Source organism: Podarcis pityusensis, assembly GCF_964106645.2.
Source record: "Podarcis pityusensis genome assembly, chromosome: 17".
NCBI classification, from domain to species: Eukaryota; Metazoa; Chordata; class Lepidosauria; order Squamata; family Lacertidae; genus Podarcis; species Podarcis pityusensis.
In genome coordinates this window covers 15,401,287-15,423,809 of record NC_138042.1, presented here as the reverse complement: position 1 = coordinate 15,423,809, position 22,523 = coordinate 15,401,287, and the positions used below count along the sequence as shown (strand labels likewise).

Genomic DNA, 22,523 nt, shown 5'->3' with positions numbered 1-22,523 from the left:
TAGATACCTATTAGGTCCATAAATTACCATATAGCATATATTCAACACAAAAAACAGCGACAAATTGTTGTTGACAAAGGACAGCTGGACATAGAAAGGGCCCTATTACCTTCAGTAGCTTAGGTAAAGGTAAAGGTAAAGGGACACCTGACCATTAGGTCCACTCGTGGCCGACTCTGGGGCTGCGGCGCTCATCTCGCTTTACTGGCTGAGGGAGCCGGCGTACAGCTTCCGGTTCATGTGACCAGCATGACTAAGCCGCTTCTGGCAAACCAGAGCAGCGCACGGAAATGCCGTTTACCTTCCCGCTGGAGCGGTACCTATTTATCTACTTGCACTTTGACGTGCTTTTGAACCGCTAGGTTGGCAGGAGCAGGGACCGAGCAACGGGAGCTCACTCCGTCGCGGGGATTCAAACCGCCGACCTTCTGATCGGCAAGTCCTAAGCTCAGTGGTTTAACCCACAGCACCACCTGCGTCCCTAGCACCACCTGCATCCCTGTGCCTGATTTACCTATAAGCTAAACAAGCTATAGCTTAGGACCCCTCTCTCTTGGGGGGCCCCAAAAAATTTAAAGGAAAAAAACTGGGTGTACATTTCCAACATGTAAGATAAAAAACAAATATAATAAAACCTACATACAGCAACAGTGTTTTGTGTTGTGTAGGCTCCCATTTGTTATGTGCATATGGCTTGAGATACCTATGAGGTCCATAAATTACCATATAGCGTATATTCAACACAAAAAACAGCGACAAATTATTGTGGACAAAGCACAGCTGAACATAGAAAGGGCCCCATTAACTTCAGTAGCTTAGGGCCTCATCAAACCTAAATCCAGCCCTGGGGTCCCTCTTAAAGTAAGGGATCTCTTTGGCCCTATGGTGCTATGCACTGTCAGGCATGAGCGTAGCCATGGGGGGAAGGTTTTATGGGGGACACACAAAACTGAGTTAACTGCTATGCAATTGGTCAGTTAGTTAAGTATTTTTATTTATTTACTTGATTTGGGGGGCAGCTACCTCCCCCAGCTATGCCCATGGTGTCAGGAGTTGTAATACTAGGCAGGGATGCCAGCTTGAATAAAATATTGGAGGGCCACGCAAGCTCCGTACTGCATAATTGATCACATAATGCAGTGCACACGCACAATTTCAATGGAAATACCCATCAATTTTTTGGGAGGGTGAGCTCCTCAAATATATATATATTTTTGGGGGGTGAAGGTCCATTGGCCCCCTAGGAGTTGGCTCCTATGATAGAGAGCGTCTTGGGAACCTGAAGTTTGGGACAGGACAAGATTTCCTTCATCTCTGGTGGCTTCAAGAACTGTGCGCTTTTGCAGTTCAGGATGACTCCAAGCTGAGACTGACAGGTGTCATTTGCTTTTAGGAGATGGTTCTTAAAAGTTGTTTTAAAATAGCTGACTTTTTGTTCCAGGACATGGCATTTCCAGGGAGCTTTGAACTATCAGAACATGACATGTGAACTTCAAGGAAGTGTCCTCTTCTTTGGACTTGCGGACCACCCCTTTGGTTTCTTGCAGAGATTCTAATAAGGGGTTAATTTATGCCGTGTACAGTGTCTGCTTCTCTGGTGTTTACAGAGGAGTTTTAGAGACTCTGTCCAGTTCCTGCATCTTGGTTTCTGAGTGCAAATAAGTGATAGCAAAGTTGTTGGTTTTTAATTTTAAAAACTGGCTTTCCGTCTGAATGTGTTAATGCCTGAATTCAGGATATGGTTATCCTCTTCAGTAAGAAGCAGAAGTTTCAAAACCTGCAGAATCTGGTGTAGAATTTCAGGGAAACTTGCCACTTTTTTCTGCTGCAAATGGGTGTTGAGGATAGAGCTGTATGTCCATCTCACTTGAGCAAATTTAGCAAAGCAGGTAAATTACCTTCTCTTTAGACCCAGCAAGGGCTGAATTGGCTGGAAAGTGGAAGGGAAGAAACAGGACTTGTTTTGTGTCTAGCAGCTAACAGCAGAACTTGAAACTGATGTCGAAAACAGGAGGTGTTGCCAGATTAGCTGGTTTTCTTTGGAAACAATGAAACCTGAAAATTTCAAGAATAAACATTTTAAAAATATAAACACATTTCAATGCCACTTCACTTTTCCCAATGTCATTGAAAATGTTTTATTATTCAATATGCCAAAAGTACCTATATCTTGGTGGGTTGCACCAGGCTGGATTATGCCAGCATCCTCTGAATTTCAAATACAGTCTTTGCAAATGCCACTGTGTAAATGGAGATGGCCTGCTTTCTCTGCCTGTACCACAAGAATCATAAATTTGGCGTATCCCAGTCCCCAGAGTTCCAAAATAAAACCCCTAGTGTGAATTCTGCCAGATTCTATTTTTGTCCATTGTTTTAAATATAGGTCACATTCTCTTCCTAGAAGTACACCAATAGATTGCTGACTCTGCCATCTTAAATACAGTAGGCCTGCAACTTATGTGGGGGCTATGTTCTGGGGATCATGTGTATAGCCAAAATTGAGTAAAGTCAAAACCCATTGGGTTCAGTGGTGGGTGGGATTGTCAAAGTCATTTCCCCCAGAACCCGTTTTCCCTTTCTGCCCCTTTTTTATTCTTAAAAATATTTTTTGCCACTTGTGTAAAGCTGAAAGCACACACAGTTCTCAAACCTTTCTTGGATAGTTTGCCAGTTTGGCTGCAATAATAACAGCTAAAACCTAAAAATTCAGTATACTGAACAATTGCATTTATCAGCATGCCGTGATTGCATTTTGGTGCACAGGTTAATAAATGGAAATTGAATGTTGGAGGGGAGGTTAGTAGAGTTGTTAAGAATGCAGTGTTGCATGGCTAGTGACTTGATTGATTTTCTAGCTTTGAGTCTGAATTGCTCCATATTACATGCAAGTAGGTTTCCAAGCTCTTTTACAAGGAATTCTGTCTTAATTTTGGACCCAAGATATGAGCCCCCTGGTACTGCATTGACTCTAGGTCTAAAGTCAATTTAGAGTCAGTATATCCCACTGATGATAAATGTCAGCCAAGCCTACATTGTATCTGCTTCAGTGTTTTCCTGTTTTTTCTTAACAGTTGTCAACAAAACTGGAAAAAAAAACTAGTGAAAAGGCACAAACATTTGTAAAAACTATGAAACACTGACTTTGAATAACGAACAGTAAAAGAATGCACAGTAAAGCTATGCTGTTGATGCCTTAAATGAACTGCCCCAGTTCTGCCACCAGAAAACCTTCCCCGTGCAGTAATTTACCAAGGAAGACTAGGTAAAAATATATACATTTCTAAACTTTAATATATAAGGACACAAACAGATGTCCTGTCCCTCTGGGGGTCATCCAAGGGGGCATGGGATACAGCAGATCTCCTTCTTTGCTGGTGGAGAAGGAGGTTCACCCTCACCTGCCTTCCTGTAACACCTGTGGAAAGGTATATCACTCTCAGTGCTCCAAGAGCAGAGAGAGAGAGAGAAGGGAGCATATTGGGGGAAGGCTTTGCATTTGCTGAATCCAAAGCCCCCTCTTCCTTGGACACATCCCTGGAATAGTGGGAAAGGCCTAGAGCTGGCATACTGGTTTTTCTTTCATGGGGAACCAGTGAGAGGAAAAAAATATTAAAGAAAGGGATGGAGTGGAACAGGATGGTCAAAAAAAGGCAAAGAGCTGTCCCTTTCCCCTTCTACCTTTCTAGCACAAGCTCAGCAGGAGTCAATTGAAATAAACCTATTATTATTATTATTATTATTATTATTATTATTATTATATAGGTGTGGGGACCAAACCCCCACTCAACATGGATAAAGTGCTCTATTCCTGTTGTCTCTAGTTCAGGCAACCCCAAACTCAGCCCTCCAGATGTTTTGGGACTACAATTCCCATCATCCCTGACCACTGCTGTTAGCTAGGGATGATGGGAATTGTAGTCCCAAAACATCTGGAGGGCCGAGTTTGGGGATGCTTCTGCCATGGAATGTCCCATACCTACCCCACATTGGGTTGTCTAGCTATAAAGTACTGGAGAGCAAGTTCAACAGTTACAAAGCAGGGCCTTCTCTGTATTGGCATCCCATATTGTTGTCATGTATCTTAAAGGTAAAGGACCCCTGACAGTTAAGTTCAGCTGCAAACAACTCAGGGGTTGAGGTGCTCATCTCGTTTACTGGCCGAGGGAGCTGGCGTTTGTCCGCAGACAGTTTTTCCAAGTCATGTGGCCAGCGTGACTAAGCCGCTTCTGGCGAAATCAGAGCAGCGGACGGAAACACAGTTTACCTTCCCGCCGGAGTGGTACCTATTTATCTACTTGCACTTTGATGTCCTTTCGAACTGCTAGGTTGGCAGGTACTGGGACAGAGCAACGGGAGCTCATCCGTCCCAAGGATTGGCACCACCGACCTTCTGATCCATAAGCCCAAGACTAAGTGGTTTAGACCACAGCGCCACCCGCGTCCCCCCTCATGTATCTTAGGGGGTACCAAATCATTATACACAGCAGCAGGGTCTCCTGAGAACTCTCTCTCTCTTTTTTAATGATCAGCCAAGTAGAGGAAAAGCTCAACTACATATCAGGTTTGCTGAGGCAAACAGAAAAATCACTGTTCCGCAGGTAGGTACTGGTACTGTTGTTGAACGAATTAAGTTCTTAACCTGAGGTACCACTGTACAGTGGTACCTTGGATTACAAACTTAATCTGTTCTGGAAGTCTGTTCTTAAACCAAAGCGTTCTTAAACCAAGGTGTGCTTTTCCATAGCAGCGGGGACTCAATTTACAAATGGAACACACTCAACAGGAAGCGGAACATATGCTGCTTCCAAGGCAAAGTTCACAAACCAAAACACCTACTTCCGGGTTTGCAGCGTTCTTAATCCAAGTTGTTCATAAACTAAGTTGTTCTTAAACCAAGGTAACACTGTAGTGATCAGCGTGACAACTGTGTTTGTCTTGAGAGACAGCAAAAAGTTATGGAAATCTGAGATTGTGATCATGTCACATAACAGCAGTTCACCGAGCCCCTGAGATCAACAAAGGGAAACTTCTTCTTGTTGTACTGCCAGCAAGTGCAGATTGCTCTACAGTGATGTGAGTCTTCTCTGTAGAGGTGCCCCACCTGTGGAATTTACTCCTCCTGGAGGTACAGTTGGTCCCTACATTATTGGGCTTCTGTCATTAGGTTAAGATGGTACCTGTTAACCCAGGCCTTTGATAAAGCTTAACTTTCAGCCATGCCTTCCTCACAGGGTTGTTGTGTGATAAAACAGAAGGGGGGGGGACATATATGCTGCATTGAGTTTCTTAGAGGAAAGACAAGATACAAGTGTTAGCCATATATAAAAAAATATATCTGGTGCAGTCATTCTGTCCTGAGCAGGTAAAGGTACCCCTGCCCGTACAGGCCAGTCGTGTCCGACTCTAGGGTTGTGCGCCCATCTCACTTAAGAGGCCAGGGGCCAGCGCTGTCCGGAGACACTTCCGGGTCACGTGGCCAGCATGACAAAGCTGCTCTGGCGAGCCAGCACCAGCGCAGCACACGGAAACGCCATTTACCTTCCCGCTATAAAGCGGTACCTATTTATCTACTTGCACTTAAGGGTGCTTTCGAACTGCTAGGTGGGCAGGAGCTGGGACCGAACGATGGGAGCTCACCTCGCCGCGGGGATTCGAACCGCCGACCATGCGATCGGCAAGTCCTAGGCACTGAGGTTTTACCCACAGTGCCACCCGCATCCCACGTCCTGAGCAGGAGAGCCCCATAATTTTTCTCTTGTTCTGTTTGTGGAGGCTCTGCACAATCTGGTTTTTAAATTGAAAGGGGAATTGTGATTCCTAAATAGGGGCTATTTGGATGTAAGGTTTACTTTTCCTAATAAAACACACTGGACATCTAAAAGATGAAGTTAGTTTTATAATCCCAGGGAAGTGAAGGTTGCATGGTATTTATTATAAACTGTGCAGGCTGCAGTAAATATTATGGGCCGTGATTCTTAGTTATCCTCTTGTGAGGAGGAATTTTTTCTTCTTCCAGGGTATCAAGTACTCCTGTAGCCTCTCCTGTTTTGTTTTCAAATGAGTTTTTCATTTCTTGAAAGCAGAATGTTGAGCTGGGTTGTGTCATTGTGTTTCCCATGGGTATAATTTACACGTACTTGATGTCATTTTAGTATTCTCTACAAGGTAGTTCCCTCTGCTTAGTCATGGAATCTCCGCTGCCCAGATGTTGCTTCAGGGAAATGGATCATAGCTTAGCTTGGGGGGGGGGCTGTGGGCTGTAGAATATCCTGCAGATGCAATGGGCCACAAACAAATCTAATTTAATTAACTTTTCTTGTTTTCTTAAAACTGAAAGTGAAGCTAGTGTGAGAACCCGCCCCTCCTGGTTACTCTTATTTGTTTTCGAGTCATCTCCAGATTATTATTTTTTTAAAAAAAACATAATTAAATCCGATCGCTTTGATATACTTCTTAATGTAAGGTTACACTTCTTGAGAATAGTGTCGGATTGCATGGGCGAAATGCCACATCTTAAGTAATAAGATGTGAAAAGGTAGTAAAACATGACCACTCTGCCTGGTTGCTAACTGCGTCATCAAAATATGTTTAGATTTTTTTTTTTTTTTAATGTATTACTGTGCTGCTAGGACAGTTGGAAGCTTGTGAGCATGGTAGGCCTTAAAAGAGGGTGGTTGGAATCTGTGGCTGTCCAGTTTTGCTAGAGTCTAGCTCCTTTCATCCCTGGTGACTGGACTCACTGGGGCTGCTGGAAACTGGAGTTGGAGAACACCAGGGAGGCTGCAGGTTCTGAACCTTAAAATCTCAAATCGATAGTTGGCTGGTGGGTAAGGTAGAGGCAGTTCTCATTTGTATGGCCAAAAGCTTTAATTAGTGCGGCTAAAATGTCACATTTGTTCACTTTTAAAATCTGCTTTTGGTTTTTACATTATCCCTGCAGTGTGCAATTAAAAACACAAATACTTAACTTTCCTTCTGACAACGGGTGGTAGCCTTCCTTTGGGAAAATAGCAACCGCTTGGTCCAGCATGGAGTTTGAAAACTTCGGTTTCATTCTTCAGAAGGGAAAGGGTTTGCTCCAAGTTGTCTTAAGTGCTGAAGAAGAAACAGCTGGTGCACAGCTGGGTCATGCTACCTGATCGTCAAGAATACCTCTGTTTCAACCTATGTAAATATGAGACTTTTATTGTTGGAGAAGTTTGTGTGTGGTGTGTGTGTGTGAGAGAGAGAGAGAGAGAGAGAGAGAGAGAGGGAGAGAGAGAGAGAGAGCGAGAGATGGTGTATTAATTTTTTTGTCTAGATTCTGGTACTTTTTGAGTTAGGTAAAGGTAAAGGGACCCCTGACCATTAGGTCCAGTCGTGACTGACTCTGGGGTTGCATGCTCATCTCGCTCTATAGGCCAAGGGAGCCAGCGTACAGCATCCGGGTCATGTGGCCAGCATGACTAAGCCGCTTCTGGCAAACCAGAGTAGCACACGGAAACGCCGTTTACCTTCCCGCCGGAGTGGTACCTATTTATCTACTTGCACTTTGACGTGCTTTCGAACTGCTAGGTTGGCAGGAGCAGGGACCGAGCAACGGGAGCTCACCCCGTCGCAGGGATTCGAACCGCCGACCTTCTGATCAGCAAGTCCTAGGCTCTGTGGTTTAACCCACAGCGCCACCCACGTCCCACACTTTTTGAGTTAGCGCTGTGTTAAAAAGCAGGAAAGTTCATCTGTGTGCAGGCTTCTACAAATAACGCTCATCGTAACAAGTGTGGCACTGCCACTCTGGTGAGAGTGAGTGGAAAGCCTTCCTCCCAACTGTGAAGTACCAGAGGCAGGTGGAGGTCATCCATGCAGCTTCAATGTTGGGAGGAAAGCTGGGGAAGGTGTTTGCAAGCATGTTCTCCACCTCGATTTTCCACATGCCACTGAGCCCTAGCTGCCTGTAATGACTGAAACAATCGCCTCCTTTTTTTAATGACAAGAAGAGGAGAAAAAGAGATGAAGGGGTCTCTAAGCCTCTCCTATGAACATGGGCTAAAGCCTGAATGGCCTGCTCCTCCCTTTTCCACAAGAAATGTTGCCAGAGATTCCTTTGCTGTTGGGTGGAGATTATTGACGTCATACAGCTGGCAGGTGGAATGAGCACAGTTTTTGGCTTGAGTAAGTAGGACCAGCCAAAAACTCCAAGTGCATGTAGGTACATACAATTGAGATTACAAGCATAGAAAACTAAGGAGTTTTTTTGTGTTTTTAGAGTGAGTAAGCAGGAACTTCAGGATTGAATAAAGCCAGGTAGAGTGAATGGTCACTGAATGCCTTGTGTCCATGTAGTCTTCTTCGGTGGCTCAACGTGCATTGAGGATTGTGCTCAATGCTAATCACTGGGAATATTGTTGACAGGATCAGCAGGACTGAGTCACAAAATGCTTGTCATCTTCAAGAACCATCCCCCGCCACTACAGAATTTTGAATGTCCGTATTAAAGTTAAAATACCTTTCTGTAACTTTTGATGCCAGGTGCAGCTAATTCACTTCCAAGGAGTAAGACACGCATGTTCAGTGGTTTCATAGGTGAGGTGCCGCTACTATCCTTATCTGTTGCAGCAGTTTCTACAACAGTAGGTAACTTTGTCTTTTAATATACAGTGGTACCTCTGGTTGCGAACGGGATCCGTTCCGGAGGCCCGTTCACAACATGAAAAGAGCACAACCTGCAGCGGCGCACCTGTGCATGCGCTGGTTGTGATTCGCCACTTCTGCGCATGCGCGTGACATCGTTTTGTGCTTCTGTGCATGTGCGAGTGGCGAAACCCGGAAGTAACCCTTTCCAGACAAAGTTGTGTATAGAGCCAGTGTGGTGTAGTGGTTAAAAGCGTTGGACTTGTAATCTGGTGAACCGGGTTTGCGTCTCCGCTTCTCCACATGCAACTGCTGGGTGACCTTGGGCTAGTCACACTTCTTTGAAGTCTCTCAGCCCCACTCACCTCACAGAGTGTTTGTTGTGGGGGAGGAAGGGAAAGGAGAATGTTAGCCGCTTTGAGACTCCTTCGGGTAGTGATAAAGCGGGATATCAAATCCAAACTCTTCTTCTTCTTATAGATCATGTGCCTAGACATTATTTGTACATAAAGGTATGCATGTCATTGTTGCTTTACACAAAATGCTATGTTTGCGTTAGCAGTGATGCAAGCCCAAGCCTTGTCCCCATGTTTCTTTTTTATAAGGTGTACAAACTGGAGTACAGAGAACACATTCCTGGTCATTTGTGAGAGTCTCTTTTGTAACCAGTCTTTTATTCAATGAGACATTTTTTAAATCTCTTCTATTTTTTCAAATGTTTTAATTCTGGATTGTGTGTGATTATATGCAGTGTTCATACTTCACCTACTCATTAAAGACGAAGCTATACTTGTGGGCAATTGCTTGGATAGGAACATAATAGACAGGCTGTGCAGAATACTAATTACGTACTTTCATTAATAATGTACTTAACAGGGAATTTAGGGCATCATGTCTCCCATGGGCATAATGGATGCAGTCCTGTTCTGAAGGATATCCCATTTTTGCTGTCTTCCCCTCTTTAGCCAACCTTGACTATTGTGGTACTTTGGACAAGCTCCTTCTTCACCATTTCATTCAGGGAATTGTGCTGTTTGGCCAAAAGCAGAGCAAAGAGCCTAGTGTGTCAGGATAAATGACAAAGCAAGCAACTATTGAGATAAGCACAAGGATAGCTATCCAATTATGCACAGTTTATGTATTAAAAGTTTGCACAAAAAATGGGTCATGTGTTTGGTTCCTAAGAATGACGTCAACTCTGAGAATGAGCCTATCACACATGTGGTGGTTGAAAAAGCTCTTATTGATCCTTCAAAGGCTTGAAGCAGAGCTTAGTATGACAGATATGATGAATCACAAAGGAACTATTGGCTCAGAAGGAACATATGGAGCTTGTATTTGGACCTTGGAGGCTGGAGTAATGAAGAGCAAGTCACAGATGGAGACTATCTGGACAGCTCCCCAAGGAAAAACACGCAAAGAAGGTTTGGGGGTGATAGAGTACTGTCAATAGCCCTGTAAATGAATATTGATGTACATTCCTTTCCTGTATTTGTTGAGGGTGGAATGGAACTGAACCATGGTGCTGCCTGACGAGAAAAGCCATCAGCCAATCATGGGATGATGGGTAATTTGCTATTTTAACATTTTAAACTTGGAGCAGATGTTGGATTCTTGACAAAGACAGATGGAGCACCTTCAATTGATGTATCTGCCGTTTTACTCCCACCACTATTCTAATACATGGCAGTCTACAATCCTTACTCCTAACGCGGCATTGCAAAGTTACAGTACAATGAGTTTGCAATGTCAAGTACCAGGTGAGAAAAATCGACCCATTATTTAACTTGTCTGTTTGACAAATGTATCAAGCAAAGACCACACAGATGGAAACGTGTGATCTGGCATTGCCATGGTTAAGGAGATAAAAAAAATAAAGCGTGAACTTGCTTAAGAGTGCTGTTGTAGCAAAACAGTTATGGTGTGACCCCCAAAGCCCCCAAATCTTACTTTGGGCAATTAGTGATTCTTTCATGCTCAGTTCCCTGGGTGTGATATAGAAAAAAAATAAATTGGTCTTGCTTCCATAGTTGTTGTGAGGAATAGTCAGGTAAAGATAAAACATGCACAGATTACTTGAAGTTTGAAAAAGTAGACCAGACAAGGAAAAGAACTATAAGAATAGTCTAGGCTTGATTTTTCTTAATGTTATCCAGGAGTTCTGTAAGTGTTGCTTTGAATCCCCTTCTTTGGAGGAATAGATAACTGAATGGATGCCACTACAGATACTGATTAAAATGTAGTTTGTGCAGGATGTCTTTTTATAATTTTTGATTTAATAAATTTGCATATGAATAAAATAATGGTACCACAGGATAAATCATTTTTATTTATTGGATTATGTATTGAGAGGCACCATCCTTAGAGAGAAGGGCAATGGAATGCGACCTGCAACCCACCTATTTTTTTTATAAGTCCACTTATTAAAATAATTAACAGTTCCATAAAACTGTGCAGCCTGGTTCACCAAGGACATCTTTTCACGAAAAGGCTTTAACTGATTTATAGTTAGGCTAACTAGTGTCACAGCCTTAACTTTCCCCGTTATAACTGAGACTTCTGTGTAACCCTCATGCTTTGATGCTTGCTGTGGGTTAAACCACAGAGCCAAGGACTTGCTGATCAGAAGGTCGGCGGTTCGAATCCCCGTGATGGGGTGAGCTCCCGTTGCCCGGTCCCTGCTCCTGCCAACCTAGCAGTTTGAAAGCACCTCAAAGTGCAAGTAGATAAATAGGTACCGCTCCGGCGGTGAAGGTAAACGGCATTTCCTTGCGCTGCTCTGGTTCACCAGAAGCGGCTTAGTCATGCTGGCCACATGACCCAGAAGCTGTACGCCTGCTCCCTCGCCCAATAAAGCGAGATGAGCGCCGCAACCCCAGAGTTGGCCACGACTGGACCTAATGGTTAGGGGTCCCTTTACCTTTACCTAACATCTAGAAAATCAAGAGAGGTGTGAATATATAGTTCTCATGTTCAGCAAGGAATCATTGCTTTGAATTGGAGCGAATTGGAGCCGCAACTTATAGAATCTTAAGTTGAAAAGGGACCTTGTGGGGGCCTCTAGTCCATCCCAAATGAGTGCAGTGCAAGATGAAACTAAAGCTTCCTGACATACAATACCCAGGAAAGAGCCCAATTGCTATGTGCTTCAGTGCTGCTGAATTATCTTAAAACCTGCTATTAATTCAGTTAACATAGCAACACTTCAAGCTTTGCTTTCAGCTATTAGGAGCTTTAGGACCAGTTTTCTCTTACCCCCTGGGATAACTCCATAAAACCTTGTTGCTGCAGTTTGACCCTTTACTGGTGTATTTTATTCACTGGGGCTACAAACCTGTACCCACTAACCTGGGAACATGCTGCATTGAACTCCACAGGATATGCTTTTGAGTAGAGGAGGAACTGGAAAAATGCTTTTTTAAATAAATAAATAAATAAATAAATAAATCTATCTAATGATTTAGAAATGTCCCCATGGAGGCCTGGTAGTGTGTTTGCATTTTGCAGCTATACAAAAATTTGTTCTCAACCAATGAAATGTTAATTTCAGTATTGCCTATTGGTCTGTTTGGTTTTTCTTTCTTCGAAAGCTAATTTTGATTATTTGGCTCATCTATTTTGCCATTTGTCAGAATCCCTGTGTTGTAAAACATGTGCTGCTACTTCCCAAAGAGCAGTTGATTAAGTCTTTTTTAGCAAAAACAAAAGTGACTTGTCGACCCTTGAAGGCTAGCAAAGAAATTTATTATGGCATAGACTTTCATGGAATTATAGAATTGTAGAGTTGGTGGGACCCCAAGAGTCATCTAGGCCAACCCCCTGCAATCCAGGAATCTCAGATAAAGCACCCAAGACAGATGGCCATCTAGCCTCTGCAATGAAGGAGAGTCCACAACTTCCCAAGGGAGTCCATCACACTGCCAAACAGCTCTTGTTGTTCTAGCCAGCTGGACAGCTGCTGCAAGAAGCAACAGATCTATATAGCATGGCAGCTGCTGTTCCTTTAAAGAAACCAGCATATTGCTAGATCCTCCATCTTCTATGCTAGAACAACAGCTTGGGGGTCTGGTTTAAAAAATATTTGAAGTGTAAATAAAAAGTTATCCTTAAAAGGTTTTTTGTTTTGGTGCTCATCAATGCCTGTAGCTGTTTATTTTATATCAGATTATTTTCAACTGGTGTTACTTTGTTGTTCCATTCAGTTGCATTGTGCATGGTGATTGGGTAAGGGTCTAAGGGAAGGTAGCATTTGCTGGAGTGAAAAATGATCATTTATTTAGCAGCAGCCTATTTATTATATGTTAAATGGTGGGAAAATGCTATGGTGCCCAGGTCTCCGGCAAATAATGAGACACAGTTATCCCATCTCTTGGCTCCCACCTCCCAAAAACCCATATGCTCGAAGTCAGCTAATATTTCATATATAGTTCACGTTCATTGTGGTTCGAGTCCATAGTGCATCTTTTAATAGGTGCATCCCAGTGTTAATTGATGTTATATGCCATGGAGATCAATGGGACAAATTTGTGATGACAGATAACACTTAGACAGTATTTCCCAACCTTGGGTCTACAGCTGTTTTTGGACTACAGTTTCCACCATCCCTGACCACTGGTCTTGCTAGCTAGGGATGATGGGAGTTGTAGTCCAAAAATAGCTGCAGACCCACGATTGGGAAACAGTGACTTGGGGCATTGCTAGAGCACTAAGACTAGATGTATCCATAACTTTGTTTCTATGCCATTCTTTGCAACAAAACAAGAGTAGAGATGTCCCTAAAAATGTGTGCCTCCTTACTTTGTATGTAGATAGTCAGTCTTCCTCCTTTCTCTGTGATACTGTCTGCAAATAATGCAAACCTTTGAAATTCATACACAGAACCTGACCTTTTATGGACATACTAATGTGTCCTGTGTGTATTTAATCTTTTGAAGAAGAAACTCTCATGTAGGCACTATTGGCAAAGGAATACAAGTGTGAGTCAGAAAGCTTAAAATGGAGAGTTATCTCTTTTTTCAGAAGGGAGGAGTGATAAATGAGCATTTGTTTCCTGACAGTTACAGATCTTCTGTTTCTTGACAAACTGCTTGTGATCCCCCACACTTGACTATTAGTTCAAATGAATTCCCTGCAACACTCCCCACCCAACACACATGCACACACATCAAATATATAACAATTATATTATATTTGCAAATATTTATATTGTATAAATATGAACTAAGGGAAAGAATAAAACAAAAATTGTGTGCCAAACAGTGGCAAATAATTTCCTATGAAATATTTTCCTGTAATCAGTTCATCCTATGCTTGGACTCGAGAGTATTTCAAAGCCTCCTTTTCACTGCGGATGCAATGCTTTTATACTACTCAAAGTAAAAAAATTCCTTCCTGTAGCACCTTAAAGACCAACTAAGTTAGTTCTTGGTATAAGCTTTCGTGTGCATGCACACTTCTTCAGAATCTGTATCTGAAGAAGTGTGCATGCACACGAAAGCTTATACCAAGAACTAACTTAGTTGGTCTTTAAGGTGCTACAGGAAGGAATTTTTTGACTTCGACTATGGCAGACCAACACGGCTACCCATCTGTAACTTTATACTACTCAGTAAAAGATTTTCCTGTTTGATGGGAAGTTAATTTGTTGCTTTCATTCATGCACCTGTAAATAATATTTCAATTTGGCCATTAGCATTAATCCTTGCTTTCCCTCAGGATTTTCTTAGTGTTGATGTGTTTTTGTTTTCCATTATTATATGACATTTACTCCTTATCCTCCTGTTTTTCTGATACTTCCATGTGATTCAGTAAAAAACCAAACAGGTGCTGGCACCATAGGGGACAACTCCAGACATCCCGCAGAAACCATATAATTCTGGGGCCTGGGAAGCCACAAAGTCAACGAAAACAGCTAGCAGGCGGCAGCAGTGCTGCCTCTTACAGAGCAGTTCAGCTCCGCCTTCCACGGCCAGCAAGGGAGGCACCCTTTTACATGGGGAGGGGCTTGGATGTGGAAGCAGTCTCTCTGCCTCCAAGCCTGAGCCCCTCCCCACAGAAAAGGGTGTCTCCTTTGCTGTGGATAGGAGGAGGAAGAGGAGTAATCCCTGCCAGTCACCAAAACATGGATGTCACACACACATGCCTGCATGTAGTTCGTGTGATGTCATGCGCACTATGTGCAGGCGTGTGCATGTGACCTCACACGTATGTGTTACAGCAATGGGCACCCACAATCCTGAGGGCGAGATGGCGCCCCTGGCTGGCACTCAGTATAGATCCCAAGATTTTCCTTGTATCTCTGTGTGTGTGTTTTTAAGAAATATCTCTGAGTTGCTTTGTGCTTTGATCTGTGATCTGGATTCTGAACCACTCTATATAAAACAGAAGTATAGCTTTTCCCAGTGTAATAAAGGTAAAGGTAAAGGGACCCCTGACCATTAGGTCCAGTCATGACCGACTCTGGAGTTGCGGCGCTCATCTCGCTTTATTGGCCAAGGGAGCCGGCGTACAGCTTCCGGGTCATGTGGCCAGCATGACTAAGCCACTTCTGGCGAACCAGAGCAGCGCACGGAAATGCCGTTTACCTTCCCGCCAGAACAGTACCTATTTATCTACTTGCACTTTGACATGCTTTCGAACTGCTAGGTTGGCAGGAGCTGGGACCGAGCAATGGGAGCTCACCCCGTCATGGGGATTCGAACTGCCGACCTTCTGATTGGCAAGCCCTAAGCTCTGTGATTTAACCCACAGCGCCACCCGCGTCCCTCTCAGTGTAATAGTAATGTAAATTACAGAGCAATCTAACCCCCTGATCTGCCATGCTGGGTGGCATTTGGCTGGGGAAGACATGTTCCTCATCTTACCCCTGCCTTGCTCCACCAGGTTCTGCTCTTGATGGGAGCCCCTACTGTGGTTGAGAAGTGCCCCAATAGCAGGTAGAAACCTATCATCACCATCATCTTAAGTGGTGGTAGCCAATGGAACCTATCAAATGGGTTATTGGGGGGCAGGAAGCATGTGAGGTGGCATGTGATCTGCTGGATCCCGTGGAGGCCGTGTCTTACGGGGAATCTAAAAATGGCTATGCCTCTTTTTCTATTTTGGTATAAGTGGATTAAATTTGTAGGCACAGGAGCCCCTCCAGAGTAGGCAATGCCAACACCTGTCACCCTGTCTCATCTGGAGACATTAAGCTCTTTCCTCAAAACAGACTCTTACCCTGAGGGGAATCGAGAACAGGCACCCACACACCTGATGCTCATTGTTTGGGAGCACCCCAAACAATCACATAAAAGCAGAACGAGTCTCATTTAAGGAACAATAATGCCACAAGAAAAATAAATAAATAAAACTAATCTACAGACTATTTTGGTCTAAGCATCTTGACCTTAAGACATCAGTTAGTCAGAACAGTTCTTATGCAGCTACATCTTTTCATGAACCTCCTTGCTATGTTCCTGATTGTCTATCATTTATGAAAATTTAATCCATTACTTTCCTAAAGGGTTTTATTAGAGAATCTGCAAATGTTTTGTAATACACTAACGGCACCAGGCAGAGGGCCTTCTCAGTAGTGGTGCCCACCCTGTGGAACGCCTTCCCACCAGATGTCAAGGAAATAAACAACTATCTGACTTTTAGAAGACATCTGAAGGCAGCCCTGTATAGGGAAGTTTTTAATGTTTGATGTTTTATAGTGTTTTTAATATTCTGTTGGAAGCTGCCCAGAGTGGTTGGGGAGGCCCAATCAGATGGGTGGGGTATAAGTTATAAATTATTATTATTATTATTATTATTATTATTATTATTATTATCAAGGCTGCCTCAGGTCTCAGCTCACAAAAGACCAACGCCAAGTTCTTCTTATATACAAAAGCGTTTATTGGAGTTCATCGTTTGCTTCACATCCGAGGCGCGCAGCCCCACGTCTGTTACGCTTAGACCGTTGAAGTCCCCTCTGAGTCAGTCCCTCCCCTGCACCAGTTTAAGAGGCTTGCGCTGCTCCACCTCTTCCTCTCTTTCCTTTTCCGCAGGGTCTTCCTGCCCGCTGGGGTTTCGCCCCTCCTGGATTCCCCTGACGCGGAATCCCCAGATTGCTCTTCCCCCCTCCTGCGGGCTTTGGGACCTGGCTCCTCCTCCGGGCTCCCTGTACTTCCGCGCGCCTCCACATTTGAACTTGGCGCGCGCGCCCAACCTCTAACCTTCCTTTTGACAGCTACACTACTCCCTTCACTACTCCCCTCCCCTTCCGGGAGGGTGGCTTGCTCCGACCTCCCTCCCTTCTCTGCTGCCGGAGCTGCTTCCCCTGATACACTGGAACCTCCACCCCCTTCGCTGCACTCTGGCGGGGAGGCTGGTCCTGACGCCCAGCTGCCACTTTGGGATCCCCCGCTGGCCCCCTGCTCCTGACACGTCCCCCCTGGGGCTCCCCTGGCCTTGACCACCGGCGCCCCCTTCTGGGAATCCTCTGATTCGCTGGAAAGACTCATGGAATCTCTTGAGTCATTGTCATCCTCTTCCTCGCTGCCCTGGGATTCATCCCCATCGCTCTCCATCTCCTGCCTACCCTGTGCCTCTGTCCCTGAACCCCTGACAATTATTATTATTATTATTATTGTAGTCTAATGGCTTCTAATATTTTTTCCCCTGAAGCAAAAGCATCCAGGGCCTGGTGATTCTCTTAGCCTAGTTTTTAGCTGAAAGAAAAAAAAGAAAATTAAATTATTTGATTTTTATCAGGTTTATTTATAAAGTTTTGGAATAATACATCAGTAATCCACAGTAATCCATACATCAGTAATGCCTCTTTTTAATGGTGGAATCTGCTTTTATATATGTTGTTATTTCAATTGATAAGACAGCAGCTTTCCTTCTTTGTTTCCCCAGTCAAATGTTCTTTAGCAAAATGTAATTGATTGTCTGAATTTTATAGGCTTCTAATAACTGACTGCTTTGGGGTTTCCTGCATATACTTAATTTGCTAACAGCACTGTTGTTTCCCCAAATTAAGACTCTAACTTCATTCTCTATCTTTAATATAAATTTTGCCCATGTCCGATACTGCTCCTGCTGTTTTCTGAAGTGGCGAAGTGTTATTAAAAGTGAAAGGATCCATTAATTCAGCTTGCATTTCCCTATTACTTCCGGGTTTAATAAGAAAAACTCAACCTCCTTTCTCCCCATTAAATAATTCCACTGCAATCAGGTTATGGTCTGCATATGTCACTGTTTCAATTTTAACTTGATTTGTTTTTTACATTATAGTAGGTGTTATCCAGAACACTTCTATTTTAGTGTATGTGTTAAAATATGTAGAATAAAAGGTAATCCTCCATTTGTGTTCCCGGTGCCTCCAAATACTGTTCAACATTAACACCTCCATATATTTATGAAGTATTTCAGGTAATATTCTAGAGGAGTTATTTTTATCCTTAGATTTATCCTTGGCAGGGTTGAATATCCCATTCATATCCCCAGCTAGGTTTTCTCCTTCTGCTATGTCATTCCTTTTTCTTTATAAATTCTCCTAGGACTTAATTTGTCCATCATATGGAGCATAAATGTTTCCCATTGTTAATTTCCCAGTAGGGCTATTTAACTTCAAGAAGACAAATCTCTGTTCTGTATCAACTGCTTGTTTTCCTACTACCTATTCTTGGTCTTGTTTACCAATGCCTTAACTTTTTAGTTACGCATAAAAGATCTCTGTTCCTAAGAATTTTTGTTGTTAATCAGTCCTATTCATTTCCAACTGCTCCTTTTTTAATCATGTTTTCTCCCATCTCTTTCTAACTTCTAAATTATTTTGCTATTTAAAAAAAATCTCCAGTTGTTAACTGTATCATTGCTTCATCTCTAATTTTTTTTATTTTGGTGTCATCTTATAATACAGTCATACCTCGGGTTGAAGTAGCTCGGGGTTGAGCATTTTCGGGTTGCGCTCCACGGTGACCCAGAAGTAACGGAGCGCATTACTTCCGGGTTTCGCTGCTCGCGCATGTGCAGACGCTCAAAATGACGTCACGTGCATGCGCGGAAGTGGCGAATCGCGGCCCGTGCACACGCAAATGCAGGTTGTGTTCGCTTCAGGATGTGAACGGAGGTTCGCATCCAGAGGTACCACTGTAATTTTCAAATATCCCCTGAAGAACCATTTTTTTCTCATTAGCCTATCTGACCCATGACTCCACACTTCCTTTCATAATATTAAACTACACTATAAGCCAATGTAATCCTAAAACATAACCTTCACTAGCTACACAAAGGTAAAGGTAAAGGACTCCTGGATGGTTGAGTCCAGTTAAAATTGACCATGGGGTGTGGTGCCCATCTTTGCTTTAGGCTGTGGGAACCAGCATTTGTCTGCAGAAAGCTTTTCCGGGTCATGTGGCCAGCATGACTAAACTGCTTTTGGTGCAACGGAACACCGTGACAGAAACCAGAGTACACGAAAACACTGTTTACCTTCCCGCTGCAGTGGTACCTATTTATCTACCTGCACTGGTGTGCTTTCAAATTGCTAGGTTCGCAGGAGCTGGGACATAGCAATGGGAGCTCACCCCCTCGTGGAGATTCGAACCGCTGACCCTCCGATCAGCAAGAGGCTCAGTGGTTTAGACCACAGCGCAACCTGTATCCTGCTAGCTGGATAACTAGGTAATTGACAAGTAATGTATAATCCAGTTCCTCCAATTGTACTGATGCATTAATTGAAAAACACACACAAACCCAAGCAAATCAAAACCACTCCAACCTCTTCATTAATGAAAGTACAGAATTGTATAGTAAATTCAATAACAAACTGGAAAAGACTATAGTGATAAGAAAAAAAACAAACACTTAGGAAAAACTGATCATTGAAAGATTAGGTTATATGATAGTTCATCAGAAGGTTAATGCATTGGTAGAAGACCTCCTTAGCAGATTAGTTCTGTAGATAAATGATAATTTTCACATGACTATTAGTTCATTAAAAACTAAGAATATTATTATTGTAGGCCTGGTGCCGTGATGCTTTTGTTGTAATTATGGGTATGTTTTAAGCACTCTACATGTCCCCAACATGTGGTTAAAATGTACCTTCTACTTCCTTACGTCTCCAACAAATACTTGACTCAGATTTATACGTTTTTGCTTATTTACTGGGTGTCCAAAAGCTGCAACAAAGTTCCTATTCCATCCTCCCCTATCTCTCAGCTCTGCCTGTTCCTTCATCCCCATAAATTTTTTGTTTTTGTTTTAGCAGCCAGCCAGTATATTCTAACTTGGTAGTGCTGCCTTGCTTTCCGTAACATTATCTGCTATGGCTGAGAAAGCTTTACTTTCTGTGTACAAGTAATCCCATTTATCTAGAGATAAGTGTGCTTAATGAAACTCTAAATTCAAGAAAGAGAAGGGGGCATTATTCATGCAGGAAGTTCACTTAAAATATAGGCTTTTATTATTGAGCTTCCAGGGCACTACTGCATTCCGGGGCTACCATTAGTCTTTCGTAGCATCCTTGCTTTGGACGTTAGTATGTAGGGCTGGACATGTCCCAATCAGTTTAGAGTTGATGGAGCTAAAACTCATACAGAGGACCAAACAGAGGAACACAGAGTAGGGATTTTTTAATATAAGAAACCCAATATGGTCGTCTGCCAAAAAGCTGAATTCTAATTAGTTTCTCTGAGCTGCTTATGTTTTCCTATAGAAGACTGACCTTACTTGTCATGTGTTACCTGGCTGTTGCTAAATTTTTGACCTGTACTTCCATTTCTAAAGTGGCATGTGGATGAATGTGACTTGAGAATGACTGTACCGGTCTGAGCTATTGTCATTGCCTCATAAAACAAATGTTGCTTATATGTTTAAAATATAGAATTGTGTCGCATGCCAAGTTATTCATGCAAAACTGATCCCCCCCCCCCTAGTGTTTTGGAAGAAGGAAATGTTCAGCACCATGGACCACATTGGGTTATGCAAGTTAGCTACCTCTTATTTTGAATCACATTATACTGTTTCTATAAACTTGTGTAAACTTAGTTGATGCCTGGAAATGACTACAGGCTCCTCAGACAGTTTTTCAGTTTGGAATCAGGCAGAGAAATTCTTAATGATATTTGAGCAGAATGCAGAGTTTAAGATGTTAATTAGAATGATGTGTGTAGATGTATCTTGAAGCATTTGAATCAGAATTCATTGAAATAAAAAACAGTCTCTGCCTATGGACACGATCCAATCATTATTGGATTTTTCACAAAGCAGCAAGCAGTCAAGGCTAAAGAATCACTTGGATTATAATTTAGGCTTTTTTAAAATAAAAAAACACTAGCCATTGATTGTACCACATGAAAGCTTGTTACTGCTATCCTGGTTCAAGTCTCCCATAACAGTCTTATATTAAATTTAAAAACCATGGAGTTTGGGAGACAGTACTCCATGACGCCAAACTGTAGCTCAGATTAAAAATCATCAGAACATTTGTGAAACTACAATTGCCAGAAAAACTACATAAGTATAATAATAGAAACTAAGAAATGAATTTGCATTGTAACAACAGGTGACTGAAAAATACAACTTCCAATATATCATCCTATGGACATCTTCATAGAAATTTAAAAGGTAGAGATAGAATTAGTGTAATAATTGCTGATATTTAGCTGATTATCCTTACAGTAGGCAAGAGAGCAGCAGAAGCAAGCTAATAGATATGAGCATTTGTGGCTAAATTGGGCTGGCAAGTTATGCATACTTTACTATATCAGGGATGGCTTACCTGCGGTATTTCAGATGTTGGGACCCAGCAGCCTCTGCCAGCATGGCCAGTGGTCAAGGACGATGGGGAATTTTGTCCAGCAATATGTGGAGGACCACAGGTTATCCTATAGATATCCATAAGTACATATTGTACACCCATTTTCTTAGGGTCCGTTGGTTCTATTTTAATGGTGATTGGAATTTAACCTTCTTCAAAAACGGACAATAATCTGGTAATCCTATGAATTCTTATCTGGAAGTAAGTCCACTGAAGTTGAACACAGTGAGATTTACTTCTAAGTAAAAATCAGCCCTGAGTGCTCACTGGAAGGACAGATCCTGAAGCTGAGGCTCCAGTACTTTGGCCACCTCATGAGAAGAGAAGACTCCCTGGAAAGGACCCTGATGTTGGGAAAGATGGAGGGCACAAGGAGAAGGGGACGACAGAGGACGAGATGGTTGGACAGTGTTCTCGAAGCTACCAGCATGAGTTTGACCAAACTGCGGGAGGCAGTGGAAGACAGGAGTGCCTGGCGTGCTCTGGTCCATGGGGTCATGAAGAGTCGGACACGACTAAACGACTAAACAACAACAACAAATATGAACAGGATTGCATTACAGAACTCTCTACAGTGGTACCTCGTACAGTGGTATGTTCAGAAACCAAAGTGTGGCTTCTGATTGGCTGCAGGAAGCTCCTGCAGCCAATCGGAAGCCATGGAAGCAGCGTCAGACGTTCAGGTTCCAAAGAACATTCGCAAACCAAAACACTTCTGGCTTTGCAGTGTTTGGAAGCCAAAACATCTGAGTACCAAGGTGTTCGGAAGCCAACATACGGCTATAATTCCAATAGAAGCTTCATTGGGGAAAATTAAGACAAACAAAGGCTAAATTTGAATGGTCACAGAGGACCAAAAGATGAATTACCTCCTTGATCCTTAAAAGGGGATATTAATATCCATCAGAGACTGTAAGGGGAATATCAAGTATTCAAACATATGTTGTTCTGAGTGCTGGCAACACTAAACTCCATTAGCCAGTCTGAAAGATGCTCTACATCTGTGTGTGTGTGTTCTATTTTTTTCTGCAGCCCCGTTCTACCCCACAGCAATTATGGCTGTGCTGTAAAAGCAACACTTCGGAGCCATTAAAAAATAAATAAATCTTTTTTTTAA

General features: G+C 42.8%; 1 protein-coding gene across 2 annotated transcripts in view; it reads left to right on the top strand.

The window, feature by feature from the left end:
- The window catches only part of ADAMTSL1 (ADAMTS like 1), a 485,290-nt gene that overhangs the window by 748 nt on the left and 462,019 nt on the right, over window positions 1-22,523 (top strand). The gene's annotated exons all lie outside the window — the stretch shown is intronic.